Here is a 16,500-nt window from a genome sequence, read left to right as displayed (position 1 = left end):
ACCCAAGCGCGATAATACAGTGACATAATTGCATAGTAGATTTTGATGCTCGTCGCCAGATGGTACTACGAGCTTATTTTTTTCGGCAGCAACTTCACATCTACGCGCACAGCCGCACAAGAAACTAGTTCGTTTACTTCAACATACAGTCGCTCGCTAATTTATGCGTCAGATATCTACATGCGTTCGTATAAATGGAAAGTATATGCTGGGTAGGAAAGAAAATGGAGAACGAAGTCGCATCAAGTGAGGTGAGCATTGATAGTATTTTTAATTGAAATGTATAAATGATTAATACACCGTATTGTTTTCTTTCTTTTTATAAAAACAATATGGTCTCTGATTCGCGTCAATTATACTGCCATAATAATTTCGGGCAGTCTAATAGATTGTATTTGTAACTGATTTATCTTGATTTCATATTCGGAATGTTCAAAAACTTAAAGATTTGTACTTGTTCATCATTTTAGTACACAAAGAAAAATACGAAATAATGGAGAGTATCTAATAAGTATTTAGGTTAAGTGTAGAAAAAAAAGTAGCGCTGAAATTATATCTATTTTCAAATTATTGAAAGTAGAAGCTAAAAAAGGTAAATGGCAACAAAATGTAAAAGAATGTAGTCGAAAAAGTACTGGTAAAACATTGTTAGCGCTTTCTCATTCTTTTTTCACGCAAAGTGATGAAGAGTACGTTCACTCCGGAGGGTGAAAAAAAAGAATGACAATCGCGGAAATATGCGGGAAAACTGAATAGATCAGATCCGTTTATTATTGCAGAGATTCTCTAATATTGCGAAATTGTTCGAGCGATTCCAGCTAGAATGAAAATCGGGCGCGCGCGCGCGGTAAAATTCAAATATTCCTGATAGAGTCGATCGCGTGCAACGGAGCGAAACCACCCCCGCCGTTGTTGGCGCTGCAACCCCGAAATTCGATTAAAGTTCTCGCGCATGGGCCGAAGGAAATGCCGTTTTCTCGAATTTCCCGGAGTCTGTCAGGTGGCACCACGGCGTACGTCGGTCCGGGCGCTACGCGAGCGGCCGTACTACGACACACGGGAGAGGAGCCAGTGCTCTTTGTAGGTTATCGAAAGCACGTCCCAGGCCTAGATATTTGCCCTGTTGAACGTAGACAGCAACAATTGACCGACACTGACCACCAACAACCACCAACCGGCAGTCCTTTTTGTCCGTGCTCTCCCGTGACGTTTAGTGAGTGCTTTGAGCTGTGGCGGGCGGTGAGATGGCTGTCAGTCTCTCTCTTTCTCTCTCTCTCTCTTTCTCTCTGTCTCTTTCTCCTTTCTCTCTTTTTTTATCTTTTTTTTTTTAAATTTGTTTCTCTCTTTTCTCCCTCATCCTCTCTTTATTTTCTCTGAGTTTTTCTCTTCCTCTGGTGTTTCGTTCGGATGGATCGAGAGCGTCGTCACCCAGAAGCGAATGTGTTTTTTTCCGATGGCGCGGAATGGCATGAAGGGCCACTTACGCGCGATACCGCTATTGGAATTGGACCGTATCGCGGGTCGACGCCGTCTCGCGATCGCAGAGCTGGTTTCCTTCTAGATGTTCGGCTGAATAGATGTTTCGACTGCCACTCGACACACTTTGTCCGGACCCGGTGGTACGCATTACAACTTGCGTACGCATCGCATTCTACGCTACACACCAAAACACGTACCTACATGTGACTGCAACAACGCTTCTGGTTCTTGGCTGTTCGATGTTTCTTAGCGCTGTTCCATATAGCGTAGCTGTCTCACCTGCCTTGGACTGTCTACTTTACGTTCTCGTTTCTTGTTTCCATCGGGAACACTCGCTCCCGCGAGGCGTTTATCCACGAGCTCGAATCCCGATTTATGCGAAATTCATGAGAGAACTATTCTCTTTCTTGCCTTTTGTTTCTCCGTTGTGATGTTTAGGTAGTAACTTTACGTGTCGTTTACGCGCGAACAACACAATATTGTCACATACCAACATGCTTTTGATCGTGGAGCATCTGCATTTAATTTGCAGAGCCACACATGGGATCATTCTTAATATATTTAAATGCAAACCACGTACTTATGAAGGCCAAAGTTTTATCTAGTATAAAATAACGTTCATAAATTGCATTTTAAACTTTCTTTCGATGGCTTTAAAACAAAAATCCGATAATACCATTATCTTAAAAAGAGTTTCTGGTAAATCCACTTTGAGTGATTTTTATCATCTTATCTGGCGAATGTATTTACCGTTACATCATGAATTATTGCAACAGCGTGATAGTGTTAGAAATTCAGTATTTCTATCTCAATATTACCGTTAAAGGATTTCTTTCATTTTATAAAATTTAGGAAAAAAAGAAATGGATTTGTGATAAATGTGTGTATTCAGATTTGATGATAGAATAAATCTTGCAATAAATAACTATTAAAATAATTAGAATAATCGTCGCAATATACGTGTAATCAATGATGTGCAAAAGAAAGAATAAATCTTGCAATAAACAACTGTATCAAAATAATCAGAATAATCGTCGCAATATACGTGTAATCAATGATGTGCAAAAGAAAGCAAGATATAATTATTAACGTGCGAGAAACAGGTCGATGTTTATTTCTATCAGTTGGACGTAACGTAGATGAAGATTCATCAATTCCCGCGGACTTGAGAATCGCGTTTAGGGCACATTCTATGAACGATTTATAACTATTACCCCTTTAATGATGCTTCGCGCATCCTTGGACGCGTCGATCCAAAACCGCTGTTCTCTATACATCATCGCGCGCTTTAAGCCGTTACGTGTATCGTAAGCTGTCCTAAAACATACTTTACTAGGACTTATCGCGTTGTGTTTCTTGAAACTTGCACAAAAGTCCAAGATTGAAATGTATCTATTGATGATCGAAACGAGAAATATTATCTTGTTTTTGAAAATTATTTTACACGAATTAATTACATCAAAGCCAATAAAATATTTTATTAGCTTGTAATTTTAATTAAAAGTCAAATTTAGTAACTTTTAATTAAAATCACATTTTTCCAAAAAATCAATTCTTATTTTAATTATTTTGAACAAATGAAACGTTAATTGCTACAATGTCACTTATTTATGTCTATTTTTATTTAATAAATTTGATCTGACAAGCATAAGGTGCTGTTTTTAATATTTTAAATTTAAAAACATTTATATAAAAGAATCTTGCTTTGCGAGATAAAAATAAAATCAAGACTTCTACATTTATACAGATTGGCAGTAAGACTACTTCGGCTTTAATGTAACATCGCGAAAATCTGTTATTGATAATTGGGCGAGCATCGGCGGATCACAATGATATTGCGATGTCAGTCCTTCCTTTCATACACAAAATGCTTTTTTTGGCTTTTCGCAGCACGGCTGCACACTCTACGAACGAAATTAAGCCATATGGCTACATCGTAGGGGCGTGTTGAGGCCGATGCGCCGTGCAACTGGTTGATTTATCGGTGCTTTTGCGTAGCGAAAACTAGTGAGAGGACCGAATTAGATTACGGCGCGTGCACAAATTGCTTTATTCAAATGCAATTTAAGGTCGCGCGTCTTCCGCAGACTGCAAAGAGGGTTGCTACGTAAACGGGGATGGCGTTTTTTTTTCTTCTTTTTTTTTATCGCGCGGGATCGTTCGCGCGTATAACCGGCCGGATGTAGGGACGAGCAATTTTGCAAACGAGTTACGAATGATTATTTAACGATATTCTCTACGTCAATTTTGGCGCGACACATGAAATTCTTTTAACATTTGGTACAGTTTTAATATAAACAATGCTTTATACGCGTATTATATCTCATTTTATCTCGTTTCAATATTTGCAGATAAGGAGAGTATATACCGAGATTGTTTGGCAAAGAAACGAAAATTATATAATTATACAATTTTATTATTAATCTCTTGTCTCTCAACTTTATTTTTGGAAGATTGTTGTTGGATTTTTTATATTTAAATATTTCTTAATGCGACTTTAATTGCCATGACGGATTTTTTAATTGATTTGGGTGTATTTATTTTTTTTAGCAAAAGTACATGTCGAGAAAAATTATGACATTTATCGCAGTTTTCAAATTTTTTACATTCTACACTCTTATCTTAATTCAATGCGCAATTATTATGATTGCACGTTCTTTGATTGCTAAGCTCATCCGCTCCGCTCTTACGCGCAATAATCCGAATCTGTTCACCGAAGTTGGGAAAGAGCGGGTGAAATAGCGGCCGGATTGAAGGGTTGGGGGTTCGACCACGGAATCAACGTGAGAACGGGCAGCAAGTCCACGAAGAGAGGTATAATTGACCACTGAACCGTACTCACGGTCGGAATGCGTACACGGAGTAGTAACTCGCGATAAGTTAACATCGAATGTCAATCTTTCTCTATTGCATCAAGGCTTAGCTTTGCGTAACGCGTGAAGACACATTAGGAATCGCGACATTGTTGCACGTACGTAAGGAGAGAAAGCCAAGTTTATGTAGTAAGCTATCTTAGTTTGAGATAAGATAAATGTTTGTTAATAGACGTTAATAGAAATTGAGAGATATAATTTTAGATATTTTTGAATTATAAATCTCTCAATTGTGCGCTGTTTAGTTCATATATTATTGTATATATATAAATTATTACAATTTCGAACAATTTCTGAATTTTCGGACCTGACGTTAGTCCGAATAGTAATCCCAGACAGTTTCGATAAATTTGAAAAGAAAGATTTTCGAAAAGAAATGTGAAATAATTTTCCAAATGTTACTAAATACTTTTATTTGTTAAAATTTTTAGTTTTTAGAAATGAATAACTAATATTTTCTACGCTACATATCGTAACGTGCCGTTCGACGACGTTGCCTAGTAACGATGTTTCACGTTCACGAGGACATTGAAGCATTCGATAATACTACATAGGTACGGAACGGAGAAAGGTGAAGAAAAGCGGAGTAGGAAATAATTCGCTTTGGGAAACTCGGTTGACGATTAATTCTCGACACGTCCATTTTAGTTGGTTCGTATTCCACGACTGCCGTCACATTTCGGTATCGATATAGCCGGCAAGCAGAGGATGGGGGGGAGGGGCAGAGGGAGGGAAATAATTTCTAAGCTGCGCGATTCGAGGTATCGTGCAAAAGCTATATTTCATAACTGCAACTCTTGAATCATATCGTACGGGCGCGTGCCCGGCCACGGGTAAACAGTAAATTCATTTCGATCAGCGTCGACATCAGCTTCCTTCGAGTTTACGACGAGACTGCGCGATGGCAGTAAATGAAACGGGGGAGGAGAAGGAAACTCGGGGATTTATTGCACTCGCGAGCCCTTCTTTATCTCGTTTCTAAAGCTTCCGCGCTGGATTGGGAATATCGTGTTACTCCTTACATCGTAACATCCGCTCAGATCCGCTCTCTTACCGTCGCGTACCGATCATTTTTCCTGCCCCATCTTGATGTTTTCTTTGCTCCATTCTTCAACGACGGCTTCCCGAAACCATTTATTGTTCCTGATCGTTGCTAGGTACATGTCTTTCGTTATAAGAAGATATTGTAGCGCTTTTGAACGATGGAGTTCCAATGAGTCATTCTCCTCGCTCACATTTCTTTAGTTATTATCTTTAAGTGTAATGAAACGTATTATAAAGTGCTTTACATCAAGTTTCGTATTTTCAAAAATTTTGAAAACAGAGATAATAGAAAATAGCTTCTTATCTGAAAAATATTAGATTATATAACATTTTTTAATTTCCAAAATAATCTTTTATATCATTTTTTATTCATATATTTCAACAAGTACGACATTGCAACTTGAAGTGAAACATCTCTTATGTCGTGCAACTTATAAAATATTTAATGAGCTTCTCTCACGCGGCAGATTATATCGATATAGTTTTCGTAATTATTTATTGAGCGATTTTTATTGAGCGATATTTACGATAGCAGCTTTGGTGACTACATTAAGTCGCGAGATATTCCCAAATCGATGGAAAAGTAAAAGAAAAAAAAAAATCTTTTGTGTATTGAATAGAAATTGGTGCGCGAGATCGAACTTATATCTCTATCGTTATTGATATTTTCGCGGCGGAAATGGTTAATAAAACTGTATTCTAAGTGGAACGAAGGATCTAATAACTAGCTTGCAAAGCAGAATAGACTGCGCCGTGAATGGGAGAAAAGGAGGAGGAAGGAGAAAAGCGTAATATTACGTCAAGGTACGGGAAGTCTCTAATGTCAGATTGTTATGTGGGGAATATTGAAGCTATATAGCGCTTTTGATCGGTTTAATAAGGCCGCTATCAACTCCTTAAGGTATATATACCATAACGTATGTGGATACCGATAGATTTATGCATATCCATGATTCTGTTAACATTAATAAAAAAATTTTGTATATCCTTGAAGATGAAGGAAAGAAAAACATGTTACGATATTCTCATATTTTAATCTTGTATAAAAAGATTTAATAATTTTTCAACAAAAAGGTGGAAAACACTTATTAATTTTTTTATTTTGCGTTTTCTTTTTTTACATTTGTTTTAAGTGCCAATATTTGTGATCGTGTTGATCGTTATGTATATATGTAATGTGTCGAACATATTAAAAATTTTTAATATCTATAATAGAACAAGAGTAATACTAGTGATAAAATAAGGAAAATAATATTGTTATTGCATATAATGTTTGCCGGTAAATTTCCAAATATGCGTAATAGGAACAAACAAATCAAAGAATAGATACTGCTTTTAGTCTTATCAATCCATCTGCAATATTTTTTAATATAGACAGAAAAATGAATTGAGTTAATAGGATTGATACTAATTAACATCGAGGTAATCGGATCTTAATACTTCTTACTCCATTCATGCACCTAGAAATTAAGCATGCTTGGATCATTTATCGCAAGGGATGTGGCAATACACTAGTCGACTAATTTCGTATCGTTTCGAATCAGCGAAGGTGCGAGGCAAGCCCCTCGAAGGTTGCGTCCTACTTCTAATGTTGCGAGTAGTGAGGGATGGGGGGAGGAAGGGGGGTTTGGGTGAGTGCAAGTAGCGGTAGTACAGAAAGTAACGGGTAGGATAAAGATCGGGCGAGGCGGGAAAGGAAAGGGTGGTTGGAGGAACGAGGGAGGAAAAAACTCCACCGCGGAGAAAACCGAATCAATAAACTTACGATCTCGTCTCCAGCCTCCTACCTTGCATCTAGTTATGTAACACGGTCCGCATTAACGAGCCGCTTGTGTCTCGTGAACTACAATCGCAATTAATTAGACAGGCGTCCGCAAACTGTAACCGGTGATGCATTCACAGCTATTGAGAAAAAATATAACATTTCGTACATATCTTTATTTTTACCGCGTGTTCGAATTTTTTATTTACCGCTAAATAGACCGCGAACCATCTTTGTTTGTTCTTCCAATTTTAACTGGAATTTTGTGATAATGAATTTAAAAATGTGTCATAAACAATCTTTTTTGGGTGTTATACATTCGGCACGTGCGCAATTGGCGTGCTTATTTATACGTGTGCGCAATTGGCATTGCGTGCTTATTTACATGTGTACCTGAATTAAACGTAAATGAAGATACATTTATGCTACGGCATCAATTCGATTAAATGTGTTCATGCGATTTATTAATTTGTAGCTTAATCATAACTCAATTGCATATGTTTATTGGTAAACAAAATTGATTATAAAATCAAAACATGTTCTTCAATCTTTCTTTAATAATATAGATAATTTGATATTTGCTTTTTCTTCTAAATTCCTCGTAGTGTTTTGTTCAAGATGTTTGCAATATATCGCGGAGTTTCGATTTCTGTAGACTGTTCGAATCCTTAGAGACATCGCTCTGTTACCTCTACTCTTACGGACCTTGTTAGCTTTAGCTTTCGCTCTGGGGCAGAGTAATTATCTCGAAGTATTCTCAAAGTTGTTTCCACAGATAAATCTGCAAAGAAGAATTGCGCAAGGTAATTTAACATCGGCGCTTTAATTAATATTTGTAGACTTTTTCAGTCGAAAAAGTACTATCAGAAGCAAGTTTTGCCTTGAAATATATTTTTGTTTTGATTTCTAATGCAGTCTAAAAAACATTCTTTTTGCACATAAATTACAGTGTGACGTTAATCTCTTTTTTAAGTAAGCAAAAATATTATGCTATTAAAATATTTTTGTGAATTTTGAATAAAAATTTCTTGAAAATGATTTTATTGAAAGACTTGTTCGCGCGATGTAAAAATTTTGCTTATGCTATATTTTTTATAGCTGTTTTGCGATAATAATTGTGATGATAATTGCTTACAAATCTTGAATCGAAATAATTGTTATCGATAACGATAAATCATTTGTTTGCGATACCTTAATGACGAGAAAACTACACTCTCATTTATGATAAAATCAAAAAAAGAAATCCGAGCCGGGGACGAGAAGCACAATAGCCCTTCAAATTGCCTTGAATTTCGATCGGGAGACATTCATTGTCCTCTTTTACCCCTTAATTATTTTTTTAATATAATCTCTATACGTAGGTTTATATCGCACGTTTGTCTGTTTACTTATATATATAAATTATGTATATACGTATATAAGTTACGTATCTAAATATGAATATTATTTACGAGTAGACCGCGCACTTGCAATAAAGATAATCAACGATAATGAAATACAAATTTACGAGCTTAAAGTTGTTTTACTATTTAGATATTATTAATTATGCATTTATATAATTTTATATGTAATAATGAAGTTATAAAGTTTATATAAATATTTGATGAGAAATAATTAATTTATAGTTTAAATTTAAATTTATAAGCGCCCGATGAAATCTCCTTTTAAGTTACATCTTGGCTTGAATTTTGCCTGTTTTTTGTTCGAGGCAGGCTATTCGTCTGTTAGTTACGTCATCGATAGCCAGAGTCTATTGTATAAATCCAGTGATCACGTGCCAGCGGCTAGCTCAAAAGACCTCCCGTGGGAAGATATTAAACTTGTGACACAATGCGCATCTCCGCAGCGGGGGCGAAACTTGTGGAACAAGAACGCGAAAATTGCATTTGAGAGCGTTTTGCTTCTCATCGTTGTGAAAATCACTGAGATACTCTGTGTTTAACGCGACATAAATATCACGTCGCCGTTGTGCATGTTCCTTAAATTAATTAAAATTGCGCTTACCTCGTCTCGTAATAATATACTGCTGAGAATTGACAGTTCAATAACGATAGCATCCCCGAGCACGATGAAAGCAAGAAGAAAACATAATGATTATCATTATCATTCTTTGTGCTTTGTGCTTTGTCGTATACTTCATTCAAATATTATTCTTTTTAAATTATACGACGATATTCAAATATTCTCGTGACGCCGAATTAAAATCGTTGCTTGTATTCCACGCATAACTCAAGAAAAATCGAGGAGGACGCTTGAAATTCATTTCGCGCACGTAAAAAGTGTCTCGTTTCTCTTGCGAAACTCATTCTAAATTTGTCATTGCATACGTGACGCACGTTGCAAAAAATTAACAGCAGGCGAAATTGAGATACGGCCGTAGTGTGTGGTACAGAGAACGGCCGGGAGAAAAGGACTTCTCCTGCCGAGGTCGGGATAAATAAGACAAAGGATTCGAGGAGAGCTTTCGTTCTGCTTCTCTGCGAAGCTTGTGTGTGCAGACCGAGTATGAAGCCGCAGCTTTTTTAATTGTGTCTCCCTCGCGCTCGCTCTCGCCGCGGTGCCATCATTCCGATCTTTTTTCTCTTTCGCGTCGCCCTGCGATCTATGACCCCGTTACCATGCGTTACCTCGTCCTTTATGGTGTTACCATGCGTTTCTCTTTGGTTTCTCTATTTAGATCGGTTTGATCGTTTTACTTTCGGGGAATTTTCGAGATAAATAACATTGATATGATTGTACTGATTATTACTTTTTAATATTTCAAATGAGATATTTTATGTTTAATTAAATATTGCTTCAACATGGGGAGTTATTTTATTTTGTTGCAGAAAGCTAATAACGCATTAAAAAAATTCAAATCAAATTGATTGAGCAAAATACCAGATCCAATAAATAATTATAATAATTATAAATAATAAATTGTATTAAATATCAATTTTTGCTTTTATTGGAAAAACTCATATATGTACAAAAAATTTATAGTGATCGATAGTGAGAAATAATAGTGGGCAATAAAGAATGTATATTTGGAATTAGAATAACAAATATAGATTTTTTGTTACATACATGATTTTCTCCAAAATAAAGAAAGAAATGGCGAATTGATATAATTTAATTAATTGGCGAATGGATATAATTTAATTATATATTAGATTTGGCGTTTTGTTCAATCATTTTGAATTGAATTTTTTAAGTGTGTCAAATTTCTGCAACAAAATGAGACTTTCCGTGTCAGGACTAAAAGTGTTAATGCTCGCAAAAAATATTTAGTTTTATCTTATTCAATAGTTAACATATTTGGTAAAGCGCGAAGGGAGTGAAAAGTTGGGGAGTGGTTTCTAAGAGCGCTATATATCAGTTGAGGGGTTGAAATCAAGGACAGGGTGTCTCCTATGCACGCGGTACACAGATCAGTGTGCTACTCCGCGAAGGAATCGCAACCAGGGTGAGATCGGCTAATTTGAAATTCAGTCCCGTATCCCAGGCGCTCATCGCACGAACGAGCTTGACGCCTATTGTCGGGAAGAAGGGAGCGGGGAAGGGACATTGAGACGCGGAAACGCGGATTCGAGGAGTGGGTGCATTATTACTTTTTTCAGCGCAAAACCAATAGCGACTCCGGCGAAATGACGATATGATTTTCTCATCGTGGAAACGAATTTACGAAGCCACGAATAACGCCGTGGAGAAGGTGCCGCGAATTTATCGACGTACATGCGCTCCCGTGCGTAAAGCACTTTTATGGCACGGGGAAAGGCGGGACGGAGCGGACTTTTCAAAGCTCTCGAGCTTCGATGAAACCCGATATGACTTAATACGATTTCATAATTTGCGCGAGAATTTGCGGAGATATTTATTAATGGCACACTGTGTAGACGGCATGCGATTTTATTCGGATTTTAGTTACGAATTTTCATCTTAATTGTCAGAAACACGAGAATAATACTTATTGTTATGCATGTTTCGTAGGGTATTACTCGTTTCCGGAGAAAATCTTCCCGTTTTTTAAATTAATGCAGACAAAATATTTTTTATCGTAAGCTAGAATGGAATTTGAGTCACAGTCATGTTAGTCTACCATTTTTTATCAGCCTAATTTTTAGCTTTGAGAGAATTTTATTTATCAAATTAGAAACATTATCAATAATGAATAATATGTCCTAACGGACAAAGAATTAGAAATTTATTTTATTATTTATTATGTTTTATAAGTTTACAAAATCAAAGGCGGGACTGACAAGTACAAGTGCAAGCGCAGTGTAAATCGATATAGAAGATTGAACGGACAAACTTTGAGAGGACAGAGATAGAAGATATCAAAATGCTAATAATTATTTTGTTGATAATATCTATCGGTAAGGGAAATTGCGATTCGGTAACTTGAGTCTCTAGCCATTTTGAGCGCAAGCTCAAAAATAATTTACTAACCATAAAGTAAAAATTCACATAACGGGCCCATAAAAAGAAGACACGATGGAGAAAAAGTGTAAAAGAGGAAAAAGCAAGAGGGAATCTTCAAAACGCTTTCGTACGAACGAATCAGCGACGCGAAGCAGCGAAACGGGAACATATACGTTACCCAAGGCATTACAGAGCAAGAGAAGTTCATTTCTCATTGAAATACCGTCATATTTTTAGCCTGCCCTCGTAACACGCGCATAGGTCGCCGAATCCACGATTCATGCCGTTTCGCTGTCGCTAAGAAGTAAATTTGAAAAATGAAACATTTGTCAAAAAAATTGGCCCAATACTTCGGTGCATCATGCTTCGAAAAAGTGTTATCCCAATTTGATTCATATGAAAGATATTTTCCCGCATTTCGAAATTATCGCGAGAAGTTGACGTTGTCAGTCGTATGTGAATTGTTGATTTACGCGTTTCTTTCAATGTCAATAAAAACGCTGGGAGGGAAAAAGAGAAAGAGAGTGAGAAAAATCGAGCTTTCTTAGAATCAATGCAACATATGTACAAAACACATGTACATGTATTAAATGTTTATGTTTATAGAGGATTAAGAAATAAAGTATTCGTACATATTTTGTGATTGTCGCGTAAGAAGTATTTTTATGCCACAAAAAGTTATATTTTAAAAAAGCAGAAATTTACAGTATAAATTTAATGTGCACAATTTGACATTTCCTTAAGATAACATAATTAAAATACTTCTGCGTTTCTCTCGCACTTAAATACTTAATTAAACGCGTATCTTTCTGTCAGACAATCAGGAAGCGATCACGCGCACACAAGCATGCATAGGGACATATTCTTCTCGCAATTGCATTTATATATCGGTGTTGCTTGTCGTTTGAAATATAATTAAATGTTTAATTAAATTGCACAATGATGGCCGGTTGATACAGTATTTCTGATATTAACAATCCTGTCAATACGATTATTGAACGCGGCTACAGAAAATGTGACAGATATCTCAATGATATCGTTGTCCCATTAAATTTTCGTTTACGAAATGAAGACTCACTTTCATGTCATGATATTGGATGTTGGATCTTTTCAGTTTTACGATTTATCTTAGGGAGAGTTGTCTTTAAAGTTTTGGTTTTATCTCAATATTATTTCAGTTTAAATTTAATTTAACTGGTTTTTTTTCGCTACAAATTAAACAAGACGGAAAAGGACAAGTTGTGGCATTTAGACTCGTACTTCTAATTAACTTAATTAAAAAATATGAATTTTTTAATGTTCTTAAAGCTTGTGAAAGCTTTGTTCTTCTTTTCAAATCACTTATAACTCAAAAATTTTTTACTTGAACATTTTCACTAAAAAAAAAAAATTGACTCCGAATTTATCAAAAAACCTGTCATTAAAATATAGGTTGTGAGTTATGAAACTTTGATGCTTTTGTTCATAGGTACTTTTAACTTAATATCAAAGAATTTGCAAAATATGAAATTTCTATGCTTTTCAATAAAAATACTTGTCATTGAATTCTAGTTGCCAATTTATTATTATGCCAATTTTTGTCGCATTTGGTTTTATTCACGGAGTTATATCAACCAGAATAAATTATTTCTTTGATATTTTCCGAAAACATTATTTTTTGATGTATCGATATCGCGATTACAATGTTCATTACTCGAGAGTGATCATGCGTGAAGAGAAAGCCGACGAAAAATCGTTTCCTCGCTGTTCATAACACCTTGTATGTATACGTCACACGGCGAAAGCATCAAACTGGCATCTGTTCTCGCGCGAAAGTCTTTCTTCTTCGATTTCTTTTCTTTCGTATCTATGGTCTATTCACGAGACAACGAGTTTGTCTTTTCGATGCTGACGTTTATATGCATAAATCACAGCAACGTGATATCGATGCACGGCTTTCTATCGTGCTTTCTATGTGAGCCTTTGAGCACAATATCCACAAGTGCTATTTCGACTAGTCGAAAGCAATAATTTTATCCGTCCACATGTAGCGGCCGATCGTACTTAAAAAAGTGCGTAAACACGGGTGATCGAAAAAGCTGTCACTAGCCGCTAGACGTATGCTAGCATTTTACAGGCGTATTCTCGACGAGAGTGTATCTCGATTCTAGTGATATAGGTATATCACAATTTTTACAAACTGCATCACGCAATTAGAAACATTTTTAGAATAATACACATTAGTTCTTTCAAGGTTAAATATGTTAGGCGTATGTATGCATCGTTTTTTTATTAAACAGTAACTTAATTATTATAGATCGGATTTTGTCACGGCTGAACATTGAAATCAAGCTTAATACATAATATTGACAATTTCATTGATTATTTTTATTCGATGTAAAACGAAAGACTAATTGTAAGACTTCTAGCGCTGCATTATATATAGAAACTTGATTTATAACAAACACTTTTGAAGTTATTACTGTATTAAAGTTAGAAGACTCTTAAAAGATTTTTAAAATTATTCAAATTAAAAAAAGACAGTAATATTTGATTCTAAATTTTTTACGATAAAATAAGAACGACTTATCTGGAGAAATCGATTGTTATCACGGACTTTTGCGCGCGTCCGTGTGTTGTGTGAACACAATTGTAGATAAACGAACAATAGGAAAAAAAAGTTTCGCAGCTTAACGTGAAAAGAAAAGGTTAGCGTTTTCGCATGGATAGATATTTTTCCGTTTCCCCTTATCCGAGATACGGCAGCTATTCAGAATAAACTCGAAAAGACTTGACACAGACACAGACAGTCAGGAATAAATACAGAGAGGCATACATACAAAATAAAGATAAAGTAACGGGAAGATATCGCGCTGAGTTTTCGAAGAGACGCGACTCACAGCAGATTTCATCGTTTTGGAAGAAACTGCGCTGCTGTTTAACTCTCGGTCTGCGTGTCGCGTGCAGGCAAGAAAGTATGCGAGAAAAATAGTAGGCTCGTATATGGCTCGTCTACTAAGGCGGGTAGAGTTCTTTGCAAACGTGGTCGCAAATTCCGAAATGCAGCTCAGCAAGAAAGTGCACTCGTGCGCGCATAAAACGCTTAAAAAAAATCAAACAACAAGAACGGTGCTTGGTCTCGAGCAGAGGTAGCGCAAGAAGACGCGTGGTGCAAGCGTATCTGCAAAGGCGCCCTTTGCCCCCGCGCGCTTTCCCGAATGGCGGTAGCTCCTCGACTCCGTGCTTGCTTCGTGCTTGCGGTTCGCTGCTGCTAGTCCGAATTTTGCCGGTTAGCGCTCTGTATCGTATTAGGTAAGAGTCCCGTCGGTCAGCGGGGTTAGAGTGGGTGGAATGAGAAGAGAAACGACGGAGGGAGGAGAGCGGAAGGGAGGGCATCAGCTCGCCGGGTTGCAGGGTGGCAGAGGCGATGGTAATGACGGCGGCGAGCGACGGCGGGTTGAGGGGGTAGGACAGGGGGTTGGAGAAGAAGCGAGGGGAGGGAGGGAGCGCATCGCAAGCTCGAAAGTTGGGAAAAAGCCAAGGAAGGGGTTGTGCTTGGTGCGCGGGCCAGCCGGAGGGCGCAAGCTCCGGGTCTTCCTGTGCCCTCCCACTCGGTTGCGCGATAGGTGGAGCTTTCCTGCCCGCCAATGCATGTCCCGGGGAACGCGTACTCGCTCCCGAGCGGCGCGAGTAAAGTCGAGCCACCGTCAGTCCTTCCACATCCACACGAAAACGCGCGTCCCACGGCGGTGGCTCCGTGGTGTGTGGTGGCCCTCTCGGCGCCGGCTCCGCTGCTGCTGCTGCTACCGCGCCGTGCGTGGCTCACCAGGTCAGGACGGTGCTGTTGGATCCCGTTGAGAGGATAACACGCGCGCGATAAGGTCGGGAGCGCGGTTGCGGCAAAGGGCAGTCAGGATCCATCGAGTGCCACGACATACACGTAGGGATGTATCGAGAGGGGGTGGAATCGGCAGGTGAATGAGAATTAGCGCGGATTCACTTCGTATATGGTGTGTTGTGTGCGCGGAGGGAGATGCCCGTGAACGTAAGAATCGTTTTGCTCGTGTGGACCCATGTGCACGGGACGGTCCATTACGTGGCGGTGTGAGGAGGGTGAATTTCCGCTATTCGGGTCTGATAAAAACGGATTGGTATCGAGATATCGCGTTTGTGATCAAATTTAGTAAGAACTTGGGAATTATTGCGTCGGAAGATATGATATCAATGATTAAAAGGAAACTTTGTGCCGTGTATCTTTTCGAGAAAATAAGTTAATTAGAGAATGGACGTTTCTACAATGTTTTAAGAAGGAAAAATACTTTGATGACGATCGAAGAGAGATCGCATAACAATATCTTAAATAACACAATAAAGCACATATTGTAACAATTTGCACTTTTGATTGTCTAAAACTGCGCGTATTTTGATTAATTTCGCAAAATCTTGTTTTAAGATTCTATTCAAAGCTCATTATTTTTATCATTGCATTAAAAAAGTTAAATTTTTCGACTGTTTTATATTTCAAGATCGTTCCGCGATAGCTTAGCAATTTCGTAAAGTTCTTTTAACAATACGAAAAAGTTGTCGATCGACGAAGATACGAATTTTCAGCAATAAATTACTGTGATTCATAGTAATTCAAATATGTTAATGTTGAAATATGTTGGAACGCGCGCGCGCGTGTATCCAACAATAAGTGAATTTATTGGTACATGCAGTTTCTCCAAGTATTTGACTTACAATAAACTGCTCGAATATGCACGGAATTCTGTAGGAATCAGATTTTATCGTATACGGAGTGGGTCGTTCAATTTACGGGTTTATCGATTGCACAACATTTTTCGTTGCGATCACGAGAAGCACGCGTAAAAATAAATTGATATCACAATTGTTATATTTGTCAGTGAGAAATATACCAAATATATAAAATTTATATTTAAAATAGATTGAAAAAGCGCAGCC

At 37.5% G+C, this 16,500-nt stretch overlaps 1 protein-coding gene across 6 annotated transcripts in view; it reads left to right on the top strand.

The window, feature by feature from the left end:
• Positions 1-16,500, top strand: part of LOC105676246 (protein Skeletor, isoforms B/C) — a 66,159-nt gene that overhangs the window by 3,002 nt on the left and 46,657 nt on the right. Inside the window, exon 1 of one of the 6 annotated variants that reach the window (XM_067354704.1) lies at positions 103-251. The exons of 2 other annotated variants lie outside the window; for them this stretch is intronic. The gene's annotated coding sequence lies outside the window, so the exon portion shown is untranslated. Of the gene's footprint in view, positions 1-102; positions 252-972; positions 1,214-15,189; positions 15,513-16,500 lie in introns of those variants that run through there. 3 more of the 6 variants (XM_067354702.1, XM_067354701.1, XM_012373992.2) reach the window with 3 other exon arrangements.

Source organism: Linepithema humile, chromosome 5 (assembly GCF_040581485.1).
Source record: "Linepithema humile isolate Giens D197 chromosome 5, Lhum_UNIL_v1.0, whole genome shotgun sequence".
NCBI classification, from domain to species: domain Eukaryota; kingdom Metazoa; phylum Arthropoda; class Insecta; order Hymenoptera; family Formicidae; genus Linepithema; species Linepithema humile.
This window is presented reverse-complemented; position numbering and strand designations above follow the sequence as displayed.